This window comes from Ovis canadensis, chromosome 1 (genome assembly GCF_042477335.2).
Source record: "Ovis canadensis isolate MfBH-ARS-UI-01 breed Bighorn chromosome 1, ARS-UI_OviCan_v2, whole genome shotgun sequence".
Classification (NCBI taxonomy): Eukaryota; Metazoa; Chordata; class Mammalia; order Artiodactyla; family Bovidae; genus Ovis; species Ovis canadensis.
In genome coordinates, this window is record NC_091245.1 from 278,394,513 (window position 1) to 278,417,281 (window position 22,769).

Consider the following 22,769-nt stretch of genomic DNA (forward strand, 5'->3'; position numbering starts at 1 on the left):
GACTGACTTCCCTTTCACTTCACTTTCATTCTTTTTAAAATTCTTTTCCTAATTAGGTTTTTGTGTAATATTGAACAGACTTCCCTATGCCATACAGTAGGCCCTAATTGGTTATCCGTTTTAAACATAGCAATGTGCACATGTCAATCTCAAACTCCCTAACTATCCCCACCCACCCTGCTTTTCCCCTGGTAACCATAAGGTCTCTCAGTCTGCGAGTCTTGTTTCTGCTTTGTGAGCAAGTTTATTTGTATCATTTGTTTCTTAGGTGTCATATGACATTTTTCTCTTCGTCTGACTCGCTTCACTCAACATCACAGTCTCTAGGTCCACCCCTGTTGCTGCACGCGGCATTAGTTCATTCTTTTTCATGGCCGAGTAACACTCCCCTGGGTCTGCGACACATACTCACCCGCTCGTCAGTCGACGGACACGGAGGTTGCTTCCATGTTGTGGCTGTCATAGACAGGACTGCAGCGGACACTGGGCTGCGCGCATCCTTTTGGACCATCTGGGTTTAAATATCTGGGTTCAACAAACCTTTGCTTATTCAAAATCCAATCAATTATTTACTAATAACTTGACTACCATTTATTAATAACTTGCTCACCATTGATGCCAGAATATATTGTGTGTTCAAGTTGAAAGTTGAATTAACTTTATATACCATGCCAATTGCAGAGTTTTTCAGTTGGATATTAGACGGACATTAGTAACTGTCTGGTCCAATCTCTTGATTTTTTTTTAGTGAAGATTCTGAGTGTCATAAAGGTGAAGTGGGTTGTCTGAAAGAATCAGATCTATATATTAGCTGAGCTATACCTGGAACCCTCATGATAAATATTTGGGTTAAATTATCTGGTAAAAATATATTTCCTGAACAAGTACCAGGATATATGTCTTAACCAACCTAATCCTCTGATGTGTAAATTTCTTACTGAGAAAAGTTGTTCAGAAGTGTCATATTTGTAACACATTAAACAGAGAACCTTCACTGAAAAGGGTGAGTCTGTCCTGGACTGTCCAGTTTGCCTTTCCCATGGAATAAACAGCGCAGAAGCAAGATGCCTGTGATCTCAGGGTTGGTGTTTTGTCTTTGGTGTGATTTCCTGGTTCTGTTCAGCTGCCTCTTACCACCAGCTCTTCTCTGCCGGCAACCTAGACTGACATAGACCGACTTAAGCTGCCAAGTCCAGTGGGCATTTGAGTGTTTGCCTTTGCCTAGAGGTTGGAGAGGTTGGAAAGAGAAAACAAAAGGGTGAAACCTGTACATTTAACAGGAAGGGCAAGCGTCCACCTCCGTTTACGTGCCCCCTTCCGACTGAGTGGCGTCCTTACCAGAAAGGGGTCATTTGCTCATGAAATACGTGTCTTAGTCCCAGCTCCCCAGCCCCCAGGCCTTGCTTTGCATCTGGTTGTGGCCACCTCACTGGTCTTCACCAGTGGACTGTGAGCAGGAATGATACATTATTTTCAAGCCAGCATTTTCCTTTCTGCTAGCTGAGTGCCCTAGACCATTGGTCCCCAACCTCTTTGGCACCAGGGACCAGTTTCATGAAAGACAGTTTTTCCACAGACCGGCGGCTTGGGGGAAGGACTCGGGGTGATTAAGGTGCCTCACGTTTACTGCACATGGTCTGCTACATTAGCTCTACTTCAGATTATCCAGCATGAGGGGATACAGGATGGGGACCCCTGCCCTAGGGGAACCCCGTGATGAAAGGAACCCAGGTCCCTAAAGCACTACCTGGAGAAGATTGGCCTGTTAATTAGGAAAAAACTCAGGCTTCTACATGAAATAAACAAAAACAAGAAACCTTCAAATGTGTTTGAGTCTTTACATATTTTGAGTTACAGCAGCCAACACTCCTCTCAATAACACAGAGCCTCTAGTTCTTAAGAATCTTGTTTCCACTTTGAAGTTAGACGTTCACCTAAAAATTAGTTACCTGTATTTTTACAAAATGTTTAATTTAATTGAGCACTCCAAGTGTTCAGAGAGGTCTCAATTTTCCCTGAGAGATTAATAAAGCAAAACGGATTGAGACAGTTGATGAAGCATCTAATAAGCGAATTACTTACTTGTCTAAATTTTGCTGATATCATGCTGTTCACTTCTAAATAAGTTCGCTTTTAATTTTGATATTCTTTTATAGATGTGAAGAATGTTGTTCTTTGAATATAGACTGTAATTTTTACGTTATGCTCATTTCACGGTTGTATTTATTTATACTTCACTTCTTTCCTAAGAGTTTGCAATGATGTAAAAAGAGACAGAAACAAGGTTAATAAAATAGAAAAACAAGCCATAGAAAAACGGACAGGAAAGTATGCTAACTTCCAGCGTCCAAGTGGTTGCTGTGACTGAGTTTGGACCTTACGTCCAAAAGCTTCTTGTCAGGTGGGATAAGAGGGAAGCCTGATAATTTACAAGTCAGCCATCAGAAAGGAGGAAGTGGGTTCATCTCTCAGAGGAGGCAAAGCTTTCTCTGGGACCCAAGGCTCAAAGAAACAGTGCTTAGTGTTTTCTCGCAGTGGAGTCAGACCTACCAGAAAAAAAATCACAATGGACTTTTTAACTCTCCTTAATTTTGTGAAATGAATTCTTAATGATGCTACTGAAAAGGGCAGAGACTGTTCAGTTCAGTTCAGTTGAGTCGCTCAGTCGTGTCCGACTCTTTGTGACCCCATGGACCAAAGCATGCCAGGCCTCCCTGTCCTTCAACCTCTTCCAGAGTTTGCTCAAACTCATGACTACGAAGTCGTGATGCCATCCACCCATCTCATCCTCTGTCATCCCCTTCTCCTCCTGCCCTCAATCTTTCACAGCATCAGGGTCTTTTCCAATGAGTCAGTTCTTTGCATCAGGGGGCCAAAGTATTGGATTTCAGCTTCGGTATGGGGCTTCTCTGGTGGCTCAGAGGTTAAAGCATCTGCCTCCAATGCGGGAGACCCAGGTTCGATCCCTGGGTCAGGAAGATACCCTGCAGAAGGAAATGGCAACCCACTCCAGTATTCTTGCCTGGAGAATCCCATGGACTGAGGAGCCTGGTGGGCTGCAGTCCACGGGGTCACAAAGAGTCGGACATGACTGAGTGACTTTACTTACTTACTTATCAGTCCTTCCAATGAATATTCAGGGTTGATTTTCTTTAGGATGGGCTGGTTGGATCTCCTTGCAGTCCAAGGGACTCTCAAGAGTCTTCTCCAACATCACAGTTCAAAAGCATAATTTCTTCGGCACTCAGCTTTCTTTATAGTCCAACTCTCACATCCACACATGACTACTGGAGAAACCATAGATTTGACTAGACGGACCTTTGTTGGCAAAGTAATGTCTCTGTTTTTTAATATGCTGTCTAGGTTGATCATAACTTTTCTTCCAAGGAGCAAGCGTCTTTTAATTTCGTGGTTGCAGTAACCATCTGCAGTGATTTTGGAGTCCCCCCAAAATAAAGTCTGACACTGTCTCCACTGTTTCCCCATTGATTTGCTATGAAGTTATGGGACCAGATGCCATGTTCTTAGCTTTTTGAATGTTGAGTTTTAACCCAGCTTTTTCACTCTCCTCTTTCAGTTTCATCAAGAGGCCTTTTAGCTCCTCTTCACTTTCTGCCATAAGGGTGGTGTCATCTGCGTATCTGAGGTTATTGATATTTCTCCTGGCAATCTTGATTCCAGCTTGTGCTTCATCCAGCCTGGCATTTCACATGATGTATTCTGCATATAAGTTAAATAAGCAGAGTGACAATATACAGCCTTGACGTACTCCTTTCCCAGTTTGGATCCAGTCTGTTATTCCATGTCCAGTTCTAACTGTTGCTTCTTGACCTGTATGCAGGTTTCTCAGGAGGCAGGTAAGGTGGTCTGGTATTTCTGTCTCTTGAAGAATTTTCCACAGTTGTGATCCACATAGTCAAAAGCTGTAGTGTAGTCAGTGAAGCAGAAGGTAATGTTTTTCTGGAATTTACTTGCTTTTTCAATGATCCAACGGATATTGGCAATTTGATCTCTGGTTCCTTTGCCTTTTCTAAATCCAGATTGAACACCTCAGAGTTCTTGGTTCACATACTATTGAAGCTTAGCTTACAGAATTTTAAACATCACTTTGCTAGCATGTGAAATGAGTGCAGTTGTACAATAGTTTGAACATTCTTTGGCATTGCCCTTCTTTGAGATTGGAATGAAAACTGACCTTTTCCTGTCCTGTGGCCACTGCTGAGTTTTCCAAATTTGCTGGCATATTGAGTGCAGCACTTTAACAGCATCATCTTTCAGGCTTTGAAAGAGCTCAGCTGGAATTCCATCGCCTCCACCGCTAGCTTTGCAGTGATGCTTCCTGAGGCGGATTCGACTTTGCACCTCGAGATGTCCAGCTCTAGGCCTGTGATCATACTGTTGTGGTTATCCGGGTCGTTAAGACCTTTTTCATATAGTTCTTCTGCATATTCTTGCCACCTCTTCTCAATATCTTCTGTTTCTGTTAGGTCCATACTCTTTCTGTCCTTTATTGTGCCCATCTTTGCATGAGGGAATGGTCTTGATCCCCGTCTCCTATACAATGTCATGAACCTCCGTCCGTAGTTCATCAGGCACTCTGTCTATCAGATATAGTCCCTTAAATCTATTTCTCACTTCCACTGTATATTCATAAGGGATTTGATTTAGGTCATACCTCCACTTTCAAGGCTCTGGTTTTTCCTGTGGTCATGTATGGATGTGAGAGTTGGATTATAAAGAAAGCTGAGCACAGAAGAATTGATGCTTTTGAACTGTGTGTTGGAGAAAACTCTTGAGAGTCCCTTGGACTGCAGGGAGATCCAACCAGTCCATCCTAAAGGAGATCAGTCCTGGGTGTTCATTGGAAGGACTGATACTGAAGCTGAAACTCCGATACTTTGGCCACCTGATGTGAAGAGCTGACTCATTTGAAAAGACCCTGATGCTGGGAAAGATTGAGGGCAGGAGGAGAAGGGGACGACAGAGGATGAGATGGTTGGATGGCATCACCAACTCAATGGACATGGGTTTCGGTGGAGTCCGGGAGTTGGTGATGGACAGGGAGGCCTGGCGTGCTGTGGTCCATGGGGTCGCAAAGAGTCAGACACTACTGAGCGACTGGACTGAACTTGCATGATGTTCATCTCTAGTCTCTAGTCTTTCCCATTCTATTGTTTAGGTCTATTTTTTTGCATCGATCACGTAGGAAGGTTTTCTTATCTCACCTAGATGTTCTTTGGAACTCTTAATGCAGATGGTTCATATCTTTCCTTATCTTCTTTGCCTTTCATGTCTCTTGTTTTCTCAGCTATTTGTAAGGCCTCCTCAGACAGCCACTTTACTGTTTTGCATTTATTTTTGTCTGGGATGGACTTGATCACTGCCTCCTGTACAACGTCAAGAACCTCTGTCCAATGTTAAGAACCTCCGTCCATAGTTCCTCAGGCATGTTGTCTATCAGGTCTAGTCCCTTAAATCATTTTCTCACTTCCACTGTATAATCACAAGGGATTTGATTTAGGTCATACCTGAATGTTCTAGTGGTTTTGCCTACTTTCTTAAGTCTGAATTTGGCAACAAGGAGTTCATGATCTGAGCCACAGTCAGCCCCTGGTCTTGTTTTTACTGACTGTATAGAGCTTCTCCATCTTTGGCTGCAAAGAATATAATCAAACTGATTTTGGTGTTGACCATCTGGTGATGTCCATGTGTAGAGTCTTCTCTTGTGTTGTTGAGAGAGGGTGTTTGCTATGACCAGTGCATTCTCTCGGCAAAACTCTTGTTAGCCTTTGCCCTGCTTCATTCTGTACTCCAAACCCAAACTTGCCTTTTACTCCAGCTACCTCTTGACTTCCTGCTTTTGCATTCCAGTCCCGTATGATGAAAAGGACATCTTTTTTTGGTGTTAGTTCTAGAAGGTCTTGTAAGTCTTCACAGAACTGTTCAACTTCAACTTCCTCAGCGTTTCTGGTCAGGGAATAGACTTGGATTCCCGTGATAGTGAATGGTGTGCCTTGAAAATGGACAGAGACCACTGTGTCATTTTGGAGGTCGTACTGAAGCACTGCGCTTCAGACTCTTTTCTTGACTACAGTGGCTACTCCATTTCTTCTGAGGGATTCCTGCCCACAGTAGTAGACATAACGGACATCTGAATTAAATCCACCCATTCCCATCCATTTTAGTCCACTGATTCCTAAAATGTCAGGGTTCACTCTCCCCATCGCCTGTTTGACCACTTCCAAATACCCTGATTCATGGACCTGACATTCCAGGTTCCTATGCAATATTGCTCTTTACAGCATTGGACTTTACTTCTATCACCAGTCACATCCGCAACTGGGTGTTGTTTTCGCTTTGGCTCTGTCTCTTCATTCTTTCTGGAGTTATTTCTCCACTGATCTCCAGTAGCATATTGGGCACCTACCAACAGGGGAAGTTCATCTTTCAATGTCCTACCTTTCTGCCTTTTCATTCTGTTCATGGGGTCCTCAAGGCAAGAATGCTGAAGTGGCTTGCCATTCCCTTCTCCAGTGGACCACATTCTGTCAGACCTCTCCACCATGACCCGCCCGTCTTGGGTGATCCTACACATCATGGCTCGTAGTTTTTAGTTAGACCCAGCTGTGGTCCATGTGATCAGTTTGGTTAGATTTCTGTGACTGTGGTTTTCATTTTGTCTGCCCTCTGATGGATGAGGATAAGAGGCTTGTGGAAGCTCTGATGGGAGGAATTGGCTGTGGGGAAAACTGGGTGCTGCTCTGGTGGGCAAGGCCATGCTCAGGAAATCTTTAATCCACTTTCTGCTGATCAGTTGTGCTGTGTTCCCTCCCTGATGGTAGGGGTAGTGGTGTAATGGCAACCTCCTTCAAAAGGACTTAGCCTAGCCGCAGCCCCCAGCACTGTTATGGTCAGTGCCCATGTCCAATGGCAGGCCACTGTTGACCCACATCTCCGCTGGAGACTCCTGGATGCTCACAGGCAAGTCTGGCTCAGTGTCTTGTAGTCACTACCAAATTGCTGGTTTGATTCTAAAAGTATTTTGAACAAGTTATGCCATTCAGGTATAACCTAAATCAAATTCCTTATGATTATACAGAGGAAGTGAGAAATAGATTTAAGGGCCTAGCTCTGATGGATAGAGTGCCTGATGAACTATGGATGGAGGTTTGTGACATTGTACAGGAGACAGGGATCAAGACCATCCCCATGGAAAAGAAATGCAAAAAAGCAAAATGGCTGTCTAGGGAGGCCTTATAAATAGCTGTGAAAAGAAGAGAAGTGAAAAGCAAAGGAGAAAAGGAAAGATATAAGCATCTGAATGCAGAGTTCCAAAGAATAGAAAGGAGAGATAAGAAAGCCTTCCTCAGTGATCAATGCAAGGAAATAGAGGAAAACAACAGAAAGGGAAAGGCTAGAGATCTCTTCAAGAAAATTAGAGATACCAAGGGAATACTTCATGCAAAGATGGGCTTGATAAAGGACAGAAATGGTATGGACCTAACAGAAGCAGAAGATATTAAGAAGAGGTGGCAAGAATACACAGAAGAACTATACAAAAAAGATCTTCATGACCCAGATGATCATGATGGTGTGATCACTCATTTAGAGCCAGACATCCTGGAATGTGAAGTCAAGTGGGCCTTAGAAAGGATCACTACGAACAAAGCTAGTGGAGGTGATGGAATTCCAGTTGAGCTGTTTCAAATCCTGAAAGATGATGCTGTGAAAGTGCTGCACTCAATATGCCAGCAAATTTGGAAAACTCAGCAGTGGCCACAGGACTGGAAAAGGTCAGTTTGCATTCCAATCCCAAAGAAAGGCAATGCCAAAGAACGTAAAAACTACTGCACAGTTGCGCTCATCTCACACGCTAGTAATGCTCAAAATTCTCCAAGCCAGGCTTCAGCAATACATGAACTGTGAACTTCCAGATGTTCAAGCTGGTTTTAGAAAAGGCAGAGGAACCAGAGATCAAATTGCCAACATCTGCTGGATCATGGAAAAAGTAAGAGAGTTCCAGAAAAACATGTGTTTCTGCTTTATTGACTATGCCAAAGCCTTTGACTGTGGATCACAATAAACTATGGAAAATTCTTCAAGAGATGGGAATACCAGATCACCTGACCTGCCTCTTGAGAAACCTATATGCAGGTCGGGAAGCAACAGTTAGAACTGGACATGGAACAACAGACTGGTTCCAAATAGGAAAAGGAGTACGTCAAGGCAGTATATTGTCACCCTGCCTATTTAACTTCTATGCAGAGTACATCATGAGAAACACTGGGCTGGAAGAAGCACAAGATGGAATCAAGATTGCCGGGAGAAATATCAATAACCTCAGATATGCAGATGACACCACCCTTATGGCAGAAAGTGAAGAGGAACTAAAAAGCCTCTTGATGAAAGTGAAAGAGGAGAGTGAAAAAGTTCGCTTAAAGCTCAACATTCAGGAAATGAAGATCATGGCATCCGGTCCCACCACTTCATGGGAAATAGATGGGGAAACAGTGGGAACAGTGTCAGACTTTATTTTTTGGGCTCCAAAATCACTGCAGATGGTGACTGCAGCCATGAAATTAAAAGATCTTACTCTTTGGATGTAAAGTTATGACCAACCTAGATAGCATATTAAAAAGCAGACACATTACTTTGCCAACAAAGGTCTGTCTAGTTGAGGCTATGGTTTTTCCAGTGGTCATGTATGGATGTGAGAGTTGGACTGTGAAGAAAGCTGAGCACCAAAGAATTGATGCTTTTGAACTGTGGTGTTGGAGAAGATTCTTGAGAGTCCCTTGGACTGCAAGGAGATCCAACCAGTCCATTCTAAAGGAGATCAGTCCTGGGATTTCTTTGGAAGGAATGATGCTAAAGCTGAAATTCCAATACTTTGGCCACCTCAAGCAAAGAGTTGACTCATTGGAAAAGACTCTGATGCTGGGAGGGATTGGGGGCAGGAGGAAAAGGGGACGACCGAGGATGAGATGGTTGGATGGCATCACCAACTCGATGGATGTGAGTGTGAGTGAACTCCGGGAGTTGGTGATGGACAGGGAGCCCTGGCGTGTTGCGATTCATGGGGTCGCAAGGAGTTGGACACGACTGAGCGACTGAATTGAACTGATGCCATTAGTCAAAGGGAACTGGTATTTGAAGGTGAATGTTTTATCTTCTGGTAGGAGGTTTGGTTTCCTCAGTGTATGAACTGTGGATTTCTCAAAAATGGAGGGTTCTGAGGTTTTGATTTCTAAGGAAGTTCCCCTGCGCTGTGGCACAAGCCACGGTTACTAACCGTTTTAAGTTACCGGTTTTCTCAGCTTGGATTTCGTGTGCCCACAGAAGACGGGCAGCTGCAGAGTGTCTTGTGTTTCAGATGAGAAGACAGCCCAGACGAGGCGCACAGCCAGTGAATGCAGAGGGTGTTTCTCCTCCGTGCCAGTTGGCTCCCTTAACTTCCTGCTCAACACTATTCAGTGTAATACAATAAGCTTTTATTAAGCATCAGTGATGCAAAGGACCAGAAAACCCCCTAAATATTTCCAAGTTCCTTCAAATTTTTATTTATTCCTGTATTATATTAAACCCTGGTTGTTTCCATAAAATGCAGATAGACAATACGAAACAAAATCAAAGCGAAAATATTGAAGTAAAATGACTAAAATATTAATCTCTGATAGACTGATGCTATGTTTCAGGTGGATGACGCAGTGTATCATCCTTCCTTCCCTCTGATCTCAAAGCACTTAACATGGCCTTAAAGCTCATTAAACTGGGTGCTGAATCAGACCTTGCGTGTTAGAACTTTATTCTTATTATTTATTTAATGCCGTCAGGGGAGTTGGTTCTCAGTGGGAACCGATAGCTCTGAAAGCCTTTTCTTCAGTTTTCTAAAAGGACAAGTACCAACCAGCCAATAGTTCTCTTCCCAAAGTAATCAGTGATGAGGGGGGGAAATACTAGGAAGTCACTCACACAAATTTTCCCAAATGAATAAACTAATCTCACAATTTCAGAATGTCTTTGTAAGTTTATATTGGCTTGATCTGGTATGTGCTGCCTTATAGGAACAAAAGAGCTTGGAAGATTTTATTAGTTAAGGAAGAAAAGAAGATGAAGCTCACTTATTCTTTCTTACCAATAAAATTTAGAATTTTTTTTTCTTTCTTTCTTTTTTTTTTTTAGCTGTTCTACGTGGTTTTCAGGATCTTGGTTCCCTGACTAGGAACGGAAGCCAGGTCAAGGCAGCGAAAGTCCTATCCTGTAAGCCAACAGGGAACTCTCCAGAATGTCTTCACCTTTAAAGTTAGCCCAATTTATTGCAAATTCTTCATTGCTTTAAAATAGGAATGTTCTTTTTTAAAAAAAATGTGAGAAATACTTTATGTTGGCCATTGCCTTTTGAAATATGTCTTATTAGTAGTATGCAATTTTTATAGGCATTTTTGATCTTTTAAAATATTTAGGGGAATATGCGTTTCTCTTTGTTCATCAAAAAGTGGTTACTTGTTTTCTGGATTTTGTTTTTCTTAATAGAAAGTTGGCCAGAATTTGGCTAAGTTAACTAAAAACACATCCATTAGAACGTAAGAGTAACAGATGGATAGCCTCTTTGGCCCTGGCTACCTTTCGATATGCGTGGTTAACTATCAGAGACTTGTTATGAAGTCTAAGAATTTTTCGCTGCAAAATCCAGCTTTCGATTGTCTCTACAGTGGCAGAGGCTAGTGACGTAGATGCAGTTTTGAAACGCGGTAAACCGCCGTGAGAGAGGCCTTCGAGGCGTGGAAGGCAGGCTCATAGTCATGTACGCTTTGGATCCCTTGCTCTTCATGTGAATCCTTTGGGAAATGCTGCCTGAAGTTCAAGGTTAAAAGCAGAAACACTGGTAATTCAGTAAAGTACACAGAGATCCTGCGCTGGGCTGAGGATTTCAGACTCATTTGTGTATTAGGCCAGTTGCAAAGACTGCGCTAAAGGGGAGGGATTAATGACTGTTAATTGGTGCTAATGGCTTCCATCCTCTTCTACCACTGATTCACTTAGTGAGGGAGAAAGGAAAAGGACCAAGGGCTCACTGAGGAAATAACTGCGGATTTATGATTTGGGCTTATTTCACATAGCGCATTTTTTAATCCATTTTATTATATTCTTTTTTTATCCATATAGCTTAAACAGGAGTAAACATACAAAAATAAAAATCACCCAAAATTTGTCGTTTAACGATAACACTATTAACATTTTGCTCATTTAACACTGTTAATATATGCTTTGTGCACATACCATTGAAAATGCTTTCTTTCAAAAATTGTACTGTGTTATATATGCCATTTAAAATATATTATTCATTTAACCTCATAAATTTTCTCCATGTCAGTAAATATACTACTAAAACATTAATGGCATTGTCTTCCATCAGTCACCACTTTACCATCATTTATTTAACAAAACCTTTGGTTTTTGGACATTTAAGCTGTATCAGTTTTTTTTTTCCACTATAATAAAAAATGCTGTGATGAGCATCTGTACATATACCCAGTTTTGTCCAATTAGCTCTTAAGATGAATTGCTAGAAACAGAGTTGTTATGTGAAAGGTAAACAACTCTAAATTTAAAGTTTCTGGTGCATAGCGAAAACTTCCTTGCAGAATATGTATCCATTTTTATACTTGTGGACATATGAAACACTCTTTTGCTCCAAACTTGAAAATACCATTGTTCCTCCAATCTTTGCTAACTTGAAAGAACATACAGATTTCGTTTTTAATTGCTGTTCTTGGATTACTAAAGATCAAATAAGCTGAAATTTTCTTCACATGTTTTTGGCATTTTCTGTTTTTTTAATTGCCTATTTATGTTAAATGAATCTAGTTTTCTTTTTCTTAGTGATTTTAAACCATCCTTTGATACTAAGGAAAGAAACTCTTCATCTGTCATATCTATTGCAAATATTTTTTTCCTAAATTTTCCATTTTGCTTTTAACTTTGGCTAATGATGATTTTTGAAATGTAGGTTTAAAAACTGCAGTTACACCTTTCATTTGTATAATTTCTCAGATTTTATTTCATATAAGACTATATTTGACTTGCAGTGCTGTGTTAGTTTCAGATGTACAGCATATAATTTACCCATTTGTTGTTGATCAGTCACTAAGTGACTCTTGGTGACCCCATTGGTAAAGAATCCGACTGCCAGTGCGGGAACCACAAGAGACCCAGGTGCGATTCTTGGGTTGGGAAGATCCCCTAGAGTAGGAAATGACAACCACTCAATACTCTTGCTTGGGGAAGCCTGTAACAGAGGAGCCTGGCAGGCCACAGTCCATGGGCTCATAAAGAGCTGGACACGACAAGCTTCTGAACACACAGCACACGCGGACTGCAGCATGCCAGGCTCCTTTGTTATCCATGATCTCCCCAAGTTTGCTCAGGTTCAAGTCCACTGGGTCAGTGATACTATCTAACCATCTCATCCTCTGCCACTCCCTTCTCCTCCTGCCTTCAGTCTTTCCCAGTGTCAGGGTTTTTCCCAATGAGTCAGCTCTTCACATCAGGTGGCCAAATTACTGGAGTTTCAGCTTCAGCATCAGTCCTTCCAATGAATATTCAGGGTTGATTTCCTTTAGGATGGACTGGTTTGATCTCCTTACAGCCCAAGGGACTCTCAAGAGTCTTCTCCAGCCCTGCAGTTCAGAAGCATCAGTTCTTCAGCATTCAGCCTTCTTTACTTTCCTACTCTCACACCCATATATGACTGCTGGAAAAGCCATAGCTTTGACTATACTAACCTTTGCCAGCAAAGTAATGTCTCTGCTTTGTAATGTGCTGTCTAGGTTGGTCATAGTTTTCTTTCCAAGGAGCGAGCGTCTTTTAATTTCATGGCTGCAGTCACCATCCACGGTGATTTTGGAGCCCGAGAAAATAAAATCTGTCACCGCTTCCACTTTTTCCCCATCTATTTGCCATGAAGTAATGGGACCAGAGGCCATGATCCTAGGTTTTGAATGTTGAGTTTCAGGACAGCTTTTCCACTCTCCTCTTTCACTGTCCTCAGGAGGCTCTTTAGTTCCTCTTCACTTTCTGCCATTAGAGTGGCATCATCTGCATATCTGAGGTTGGTATGTCTCCCAGCAGTCTTGATTCCAGCTTGTGATTCATCCAGCTGGGCATTTTACATGATGTGCTCTGCATATAAGTTAAATAAGCAGGTGACAATATACAGCTTGTGGCAATCCTTTGAACCAGTCCATTGTTCCATGTAAGATTCTAACTGTTGCTTCTTGACCGGCTTACACGTTTCTCAGAGACATGTAAGGTGGTCTGGTATTCTCTTTAAGAATTTCCCATAGTTTGTTGTGATACACACAGTCAAAAGCTTTAGTGTAGTCAATGAACCTGAAGTAGATGTTTTTCGGGAACTTCCTTGCTTTCTCCATGATCCAGTAAGTGTTGGCAATTTGATCTCTGGTTTCTCTGCCTTTTTGTACCCATCTTGAACATCTGAAAGTTCCCGGTTGATGTGCTGCTAAAGCCTAGGTTTCAGGACTTTGAACATAACCTGTTGGCATGTGAAATGGGTGCAGTTGTATAGTACTTTGAACATTCTTTGGAAATGCTTTTCGTTGAGATTGGAATGAAAACTGCCCTTTTCAAGTCCTGTGGCCACTGTTGAGTTTTCCAGATTTGCTGACATATCGAGTGTAGTACTTCAACAGCATCATCTTTTAGGATTTTAAAGAGCTCAGCTGGAATTCTTCACCTCCACTAGCTTTGTTAGTATTAATTCTTCCTAAGGCCCACTTGATTTGTTGAATCCATAGATAGATGTCTATCCATTCTTTTTGAGTCTTTTCTCATATAAGTTATTGCAGAATATTGAGTATTTGTACCTTTCAGGTTTTTAAGTAATTTATTTTTTGGCATTCTACTTTGAGTGTCATGCTTGAAAGCTCTTACTCATCCTAGCATTGAAAAACACTTCCCTTTGACAACATTGAACACTTCCCATTGAAAAACATTTAATGGTTTTAAGGTCTATATTTAACCTTTAAATTATTACGACCTATTTCACATAGACACTGACATGAAAAGTAATATGGGAGGTGACATACGTGGTCAATCAGCTTCTGAGCCTGATTGCATGGATGTTTAGAACAAGTCTGCATATTCTTTGACATTCTTCCTTTCTAAAGGCATGGGTCTAATTTCATTCCCCTGGAGTACGGGATGAACTTGAGGGCCCATTTCTAGTGGGTTGATGTTGTATCAATGACGGAGTGTGTCTTCTGACATCAGGTTGTAAATGACATTGAGGCTTCTCTCTCTCTCTACCTGTCTCATATATTTTGCTTGGGGGAAGTGAGCTGTCTTGCCATGGATTCACGCCGTCAACTCCATGAAGATGTCCACATGATGGGGAGCTGAGGCCCTTGATCAGCAACCAGCGGGGAAAGCAATGAAGGCCTCAAGTCAGCAGGTACAAGGATAGAAACGGAAGTGATCCTCCAGCCCCATGGAGCCTTCGGATGATGCCAGCCCCAGGGGACCTGTTGGTACAACATCATGAGAGTCCCTGAGGAGGACTGATCTAGACTGCTCCTGGATTTCTGGCTCCCAGAATCTGTATGAGATAAGAGATGTTAGTTGTTGAAGACTGCTACGTTTGGGAGTAATTTGTTATGTAGCAGGGCTTCCCTGGTGCTTCAGAGGTTAAAGCATCTGCCTCCAATGCGGGAGACCCGGGTTCGATCCCTGGGTCGGGAAGATCCCCTGGAGAAGGAAATGGCAACCCACTCCAGTATTCTTGCCTGGAGAATCCCATGGACTGAGGAGCCTGGTGGGCTGCAGTCCACGGGGTCACAAAGAGTCGGACACGGCTGAGTGACTTTACTTACTTACTTACTTACTTGTTATGCAGCAACAGATGACATACAATAGGCACGAATCATCATGGCATGAGATTTTTGTGCCTTAATTCCTTATTTTAAAATGGAGTCATAATAGAATCTTCTTTGTAAGATAAATCTGAGGTTTAAGGACATTAGTACTTATAACAGTGTAGTACCCATAACAGTGCCTGGTGTGTAATAAGCTAAACGTTTTGCTATTATGGAGTAAATACCCATATATGCCACCCAGCTTAAGAATAAAATGTAACTGATAGAACTGAGCATCCATTTTTGTTCCTCCTCAAAAGAATATGTGTAACTATTCAAATACCTGGAACTACTCTTGGTCATACAGTGGCACAAAGATGCAGTATAATTTTTTTCCCCAATGGGTAACCAGCACAATTTGATTAAATCATACTTCCTTTTCCCATTGATTTCAAGATGAGTATTTTCTTTAAACTGACGCATGATTGCTTTACTATGTTGTGTTACTTTCTGCTGTATAACAACTTTAATCAGCTGTACCCCCTCCCTCCCCGCCCCATCTCACCCCCTGCGTCATTGGAGAGCACTGAGCTGGGCTCCTGTGTTGTACAGCGAGTCCTCACTAGCGTCTGTTTCACACACGGTGGTGGTGTATATATATCAGTGTCGCTCTCCTAATTTTTCCACCCACCTGTCTTCCCCCATGTTCCACATGTCCATTCTCTCTGTGTAAAGATCACTATTTTAATGTACTAAATGCTCACAGACACTGCTGTTTGTTTGGAGGTTTCTGTTTGCACCATTGAATCATCTACTCTGCCGTCAGTGACATGCTGTTTTAGTTGTTACGGCTTCGTGGCATGTTCTGGTGCTGATAGTACACGTTCCCCTGGGTTCCTGGGCGGGCAATCTCCAAGATGGATTGCTGTGATCTCTGCTTCCTAGTATTCATTCTCCTTCACTTGAGTGTGGAGTCTATGGGCTCCCTGGGGAATACAATGTGATAGAGGTAATGGCACTTCACTTCTGCTTACACGAAGATTGTGGCTTCCGTCTTGGATATTTTCTTGTTTACTCGCTTGCTCTGAGAGAAGCCAGCTGCCTCATTATGAGCTGCCCTATGGAGATGGACCGTTGCAAGGACCTGAGTGAGGTCTCCTGACAACGACAAGTGAGGAACAGAGGTGTTCAGTCCAGTACAGCGTCAGTTCAGTTCATTTCAGTCCCTCAGTCGTGTCTGACTCTTTGTGACCCTGTGGACCGCAGCCCACCAGGCCTCCCTGTCCATCACCAACTCCCAGAGCTTGCTCAAACTCATGTCCATTGAGTCAGTGATGCCATCCAACCATCTCATCCTCTGTCATCCCCTTCTCCTCCTGCCCTCAATCTTTCAGCACCAGGGTCTTTTCAAATGAGTTAGTTCTTTGCATCAAGTGGCCAAAGTGTTGGAGTTTCAGCTTCAGCATCAGTCCTTCCAATGAATATTTAGGACTGATCTCCTTTAGAATGGACTGGTTGGATCTCCTTGCAGTCCAAGGGACCCTCAAGAGTCTTCTCCAACACCACAGTTCAAAAGCATCAGTTCTTCGGCGCTTAGCTCTCTTTATAGTCCAACTCTCACATCCATACAGGACTACTGGAAAAAGCATAGCCTTGACTAGATGGACCTTTGTTGGCAAAGTAATGTTTCTGCTTTTTAATATGCTGTCTAGGTTGGTCATAGCTTAGAAGGAACCAAATCCTACCAACAACCACATATGTAAGTGGGAAGAGGATCCTAACTGAGTGGAGCCATTAGAGGAAATGACAGTCCCAGCTGAGACCTTGATTGCAACTTTGAGAGAGAACTTGAACCAGAGGCATCTAGCTAGACTGCTTTGGATTGCTGATTCACAGGAGCTAAAATAAAGAGTTTGTTGTTTTAAGCTGCTAAACTTTGGGCTAATTTTTTTACACAGCAATAGACAGCTAACACAATTATTCTTTTCATTTTTCCCCCTTCTTTCTCATTTATCCTTTCACAAGAACATCACTATGCTTATTCCAAAAATTTTAGAGGAGTTTGATTGGAAGTGTAATATTTCTAAATCATTTGGGGAATCAAGTGATACCTCATGTAATGAGTTTCTTGATAGAAACAGACGCCATTAAAATTACATAAGACTTCTTTACATTACTCAAAACTTTAGAGTTTTCTTGATACACATTTCTTTTCTAAATTTAAACATTGTACTTATTTGTTTATTTGGCTGTGGCAGGTCTTAGTTTCGGCACGTGGAATCTAGTTCCCCAACCAGGGACTAAACACAGGCCTGCTGCATTGGGAGTGCCGAGTCTTAGCCACTCAACCACCAGGGAAATCCCTATACATGTTTCTTATTAACTTCATTATTATTGTGGTTGTTCAGTTGCTAAGTCATGTCCAACTCTTTGTGACTACATAGACTGCAGCATGCCAAGCTTCCCTGTCTTTCACTGTCTCCTGGAATCTGCTCAAACTCATGTCCATTAAGTTGGTGATGCTACAGCCACCTCATCCTCTGTCAGCCCCTTCTCCTACTGACCTCAATCTTTCCCAGCATCAGAGTCTTTTCCAATGAGTCAGTTCTTCGCATCAGGTTGCCAAAGTATTAGAGCTTCAGCTTTAGCATCAGTCCTTCCAATGAATATTCAGGGTTGATTTCCTTTAGGATGGAATGGCTTGATATGCTTCCTGTCCAGGGACTCTCAAGAGTCTTCTCCAACACCACAGTTCAAAAGCATCGATTCTTTGGCACTCAGCCTTCCTTATGGTCCAACTCTCACATCTGTACATGACTGGAAAAACCATAGCTTCGACTAGACAGATCTTCATTGACAAAGTGATATCTCTACTTTTTATTATGCTCTCTAGGTTGGTCATAGCTTTTCTTCCAAGGAGCAAGCAATTTTTAATTCACCGTGCATAGTGAGTTTGGAGCCCAAGAAAATAAAATCTGCTACAGTTTCCATTGTTTCCCTATATATTTGCTATGAAGAGATGCATACCATGATCTTAGTTTTTTTGAATGTTCAGTTTTAAGCCAGCTTTTTCACTCTCCTCTTTCTTCCTCATCAGGAGGCTCTTTAATTCTTCTTCACTTTCTGCTATTAGAATAGCATCATATACATATCTGAGACTGTTGATATTTCTCCCAGCAAGCTTGATTCCAGCTTGCGAGTCATCCAGCCCAGCATTTTGCATGATGTACTCTGCATGTAAGTTAAATAAATGGGGGACAGTATACAGTCTTGATGTATGTCTTTTCCAATTTTGAACCAGGCAGTTGTTCCATGTCTTGTTCTAACTGTCGCTTCTGGACTTGCATATGGATTTCTCAGGAGACAGGTAAGGTGGTCTGCTGTCCCAATCTCTTGAAGAATTTTCCACAGTGTGTTGCAATCTACATAGTCAAAGTCTTTAGCATAATCAGTGAAGCAGAAGTAGATGTTTTTCTGGAATTTTCTTGATTTTTCTATGATCCAGTGGAAGCTGGCAATTTGATCTCTGGTTCCTCTGCCTTTTCTAAATCCAGCTTGAGCATCTGGAAGTTCTTGGTTCATGTACTATTGAAGCCTGGCCTGAGGGATCTTGAGTATTACCTCGCTAGTGTGTGAAAAGAACACAGTTGTGTGGTAGTGTGAACATTCTTTGGTATTGCCTTTCTTTGGGATTGGAATAAATACTGACCTTTTCCAGTCCTGTGGCCACTTCTCAGTTCAGTTCAGTTGCTCAGTTTTGTCCGACTCTGCGATCCCATGAATCGCAGCACACCAGGCCTCCCTGTCCATCACCAATTCCCAGAGTTCACTTAGACTTACGTTCATCTAGTCGGTGATGCCATCCAGGCATCTCATCCTCTGTCTTCCCTTTTTCCTCCTGCCCCCAATCCCTCCCAGCATCAGAGTCTTTTCCGATGAGTCAACTCTAAGTTTTCTAAATTTGCTGACATATTGAGTGCAGCACTTTAACAGCATCATCTTTTAGGATTTTAAATAGATCAAGTGGAATTCCATCACCTCCACTAGCTTTGTCAGTAGTGATGCTTCCTAAGGCTGCCTTGACTTCACACTCCAGGGTGCCTGGCTCTAGATGAGTGAACAGACCATCACGGTTATCCCAGTCATTAAGATCTTTTTTTGTACGGTTCTTCTGTGTCTTCTAGCCACCTCTTCTTAATCTCTTCTGCTGTTGCTAGATCCGTGGTGTTTCTCTCTTTTATTGTGCCCGTCTTTTCAATGAAATGTTCCCTTGGTGTCTTCAGTTTTGTTGAAGAGATCTCTGGTCTTTCCTATTCTGTTGTTTTCCTCTATTTCTTTGCACTGATCACTGAGGAAGGCTTTCTTATTGCTCCTTGGTATTCTCTGGGGCCTTCCCTGGTGGCTCCACAGTAAAGAATCAGCCTGTAATGCAAGAGACATAAAAGACACGGGTTGGATCCCTGAGTCGGGAAGATCCCCTAGAGGAGGGTGTGGCAACCACCCCAGTATTCTTGCCTGGAAAATCCCATGGGCAGAGGAGCCTGGCAGGCCACAGTCCCTGGGGTCACAAAGAGTCGGACAGGACTAAAGCGATATAGCATGCATGCCCACACTGGCTATCCTCTGGCACTCTGCATTCAGTTCAGTTCAGTTCAGTTGCTTTGTCGTGTCAGACTCTTTGTGACCCCATGGACCGTAGCACACCAGGCCTCCCTGTCCATCACCAACTCTGGAGTTGACTCAACCTCATGTCCATTGAGTCGGTGATGCCATCCAACCATCTCATCCTCTGTCGTCCCCTTCTCCTACTGCCTTCAATCTTTCCCAGCATCAGAGTCTTTTCAGATGAGTCAGTTCTTCACATCAGGTGGCCAAACTACTGGAGTTTCAGCTTCAGCATCAGTCCTTCCAATGAATATTTAGGACTGATTTCCTTTAGGATTGACTGGTTGGATCTCCTTGCAGTCCAAGGGACTCTTAAGAGTTTTCTCCAATGCCACAGTTCAAAAGCATCAATTCTTCGGCACTCAGCTTTCTTTATAGTCCAACTCTTATATCCATACATGACTACTGGAAAAACCATCATCTTGACTAGACCAAACTTTGTTGGCAAAGTAATGTCTCTGCTTTTTAATATGCTGTCTAGGTTGGTCACAACTTTTCTTCCAAGGAGTAAGCAACTTTTAATTCATGGCTCTAGTCATCATCTGCAGTGATTTTGGAGCCCCCCAAAATAAAGTCTGACCCTGTTTCCACTGTTTCCCCATCTATTTGCCATAAAGTGATGAGACCAGATGCCATGATTTTAGGTTTTTCAATGTTGATTTTTAAGCCAGCTTTTTCACTCTCCTCTTTCACTTTCATCAAGAGGCTCTTTAGTTCCTCTTCACTTTCTGCCATAAGGGTGGTGTCATCTGCATATCTGAGATTATTGATATTTCTCCCGGAAATCTTGATTCCAGCTTGTGCTTCCTCCAGCCCCACGTTTCTCACGATGTACTCTGCATAGAAGTTAAATAAGCAGGGTGGCAATATACCGCCTTGACATACTTCTTTCCCTATTTGGGACCAGTCTGTTGTTCCATGTCCAGTTCTAATTGTTACTTCCTGACCTACATACAGATTTCTCAAGAGGCAGATCAGACGGTCTGGTATTTCTATCTCTTGAAGAATTTTCCACAGTTTGTGGTAATCCAAACAGTCAAAGGCTTTGGCATAGTCAATAAATCAATATTTTTCTGGAACTCTCTTGCTTTTCAATAATCCAGCAGATGTTGGCAGTTTGACCTCTGGTTCCTCTGTCTTTTCTAAAACCAACTTGAACATCTGGAAGTTCACAGTTCACGAACTGTTAAAGCCTGGCTTGGAAAATTTTGAGCATTACTTTACTAGTGTTCGAGATGAGTACAACTGTGTGGTAGTTTGAGCATTCTCTGGCATTGCCTGAGTTGCACATAGCTTTCCCTTTCTCCTTTGCCTTTCACTTCTCTTCTTTTCTCAGCTACTTGTAAGGCCTCCTCAGACAACCATTTGCCTTGTTGCATGTCTGTTTCTTGGGGATTGTCTTGGTGATCACCTCCTGAACAACGTTACGAACCTCCATCTGTAGTTCTTCAAGCACTCTGTCTCCCAGATCTAATCCCTTGAATACACTTGTCACCTCCATTGTGTAATCATAAAAGATTTGATTTTCACCATACCTGAATGGTTTTAAAAATGAGTTGCTCATGATCCGAGCCACAGTCCTCCCCCAGCCTGTGTGTGCTGACTGTACAGAGCTTCTCCATCTTTGGCTGCAAAGAACATAATCGATCTGATTTCGATGTTGACCATCTGGTGACGCCCGGTGTAGAACCATCTCTTGTGTTGTTGGAAGACAGTGTTTCCTATGACCAGCATGTTCTTGGCAAAACTCTGTTAGCCCTTTTCCTGTTTTGTTTTGTACTCCAAGGCCAAGCTTGCCCATTACTCCAGGTATCTCTTGACTTCCTACTTTTGCATTCCAGTCCCTATGATGAAAAAGGCATCTTTTGTGGTGTTAGTTCTAGAAGGTCTTGTAGGTCTTCATAGAACTGTTGGACTTCAGTTTCTGTGGCATTTGCGTTTGGGGCATAGACTTGGATTGCTGTGATGTTGAATGGTTTGCCTTGGATATGAGCTGAGATTATTCTTTCATTTTTGAGACTGCATAAAAATACTTCATTTCAGACTCTTGTTGACTATGACAGCTACCCCATTTCTTCTAAGGGATTCTTGCCCACAGTATAATGATTATCTGAATTAAATTCACCCATTCTGGCCCATTTTAGTTCACTGATTCCTAAAATTTCAACATTCACTCTTGCCATCTCCTGTTTAACTATGTTCAGTTTACCTTGATTCATGGATCTAACAGTTCAGGTTCCCATGGAATGTTGTTTTCTACAGCATTGGACATTACTTTCACCACCAGACACATTGGATTAAATGTTCATTGTTAGTTATTTTATTCTTTTCATTGGTGTTACAAAAGGGAATAGTTTTTACTTGATTATTATTTTACATAGGAAATTAATATTTTTATACCTTTATCCAGAAATCTACCCTTTAATTGAATTCTATTACTAGTTTTCATTTTGCCTCTTGTATTTGTTATGTATATGGTCATCCACAAGTATTATCAAAATAATCTTAAAGATATGTAGAAGCCGAAATAATTGTGTGTCTGTGTGTGTGTGTCTGTGTGTGTGTCTGTTTGTGTGCATGTGTGTGTCTGTATGTCTGTGTATATATGTGTATCTGTGTGTGTTTCTCTGTGTCTGTGTGTGTTTCTGTGTGTGTCTGTGTGTGTGTCTGTGTGTGTTTCTGTGTGTGTGTCTGTGTGTGTATTTCTGTGTGTATGTGTCTGTGTGTATGTGTGTATGTCTCTGTGTGTGTGTGTCTGTGTGTGTCTTTGTCTGTGTGTGTCTGTGTATGTTTCCGTGTGTGTGTGTCTGTGTATGTTTCTGTGTGTGTGTCTGTTTGTGTGCATGTGTGTGTGTGTCTGTGTGTCTGTGTATATGTGTGTGTCTGTGTGTGTTTCTCTGTGTGTCTGTGTGTGTTTCTGTCTGTGTCTGTGTGTGTGTGTTTGTGTGTGTGTGTGTCTGTGTCTGTGTATGTTTCCGTGTGTGTCTGTGTGTGTGTTTGTGTGCGTGTGTGTGTGTCTGTGTATATGTGTGTGTCTGTGTGTGTTTCTGTGTGTGTCTCTGTGTGCTTCTGTCTGTGTGTGTGTGTCTGTGTGTTTCTCTGTGTGTGTGTGTGTCTGTGTGTTTCTCTGTGTGTCTGTGTGTCTGTGTGTGTGTGTGTTTCTGTGTGTGTGTTTGTGTCTGTGTGTGTCTGTGTGTGTTTGTGTGCATGTGTGTGTGTCTGTGTATATGT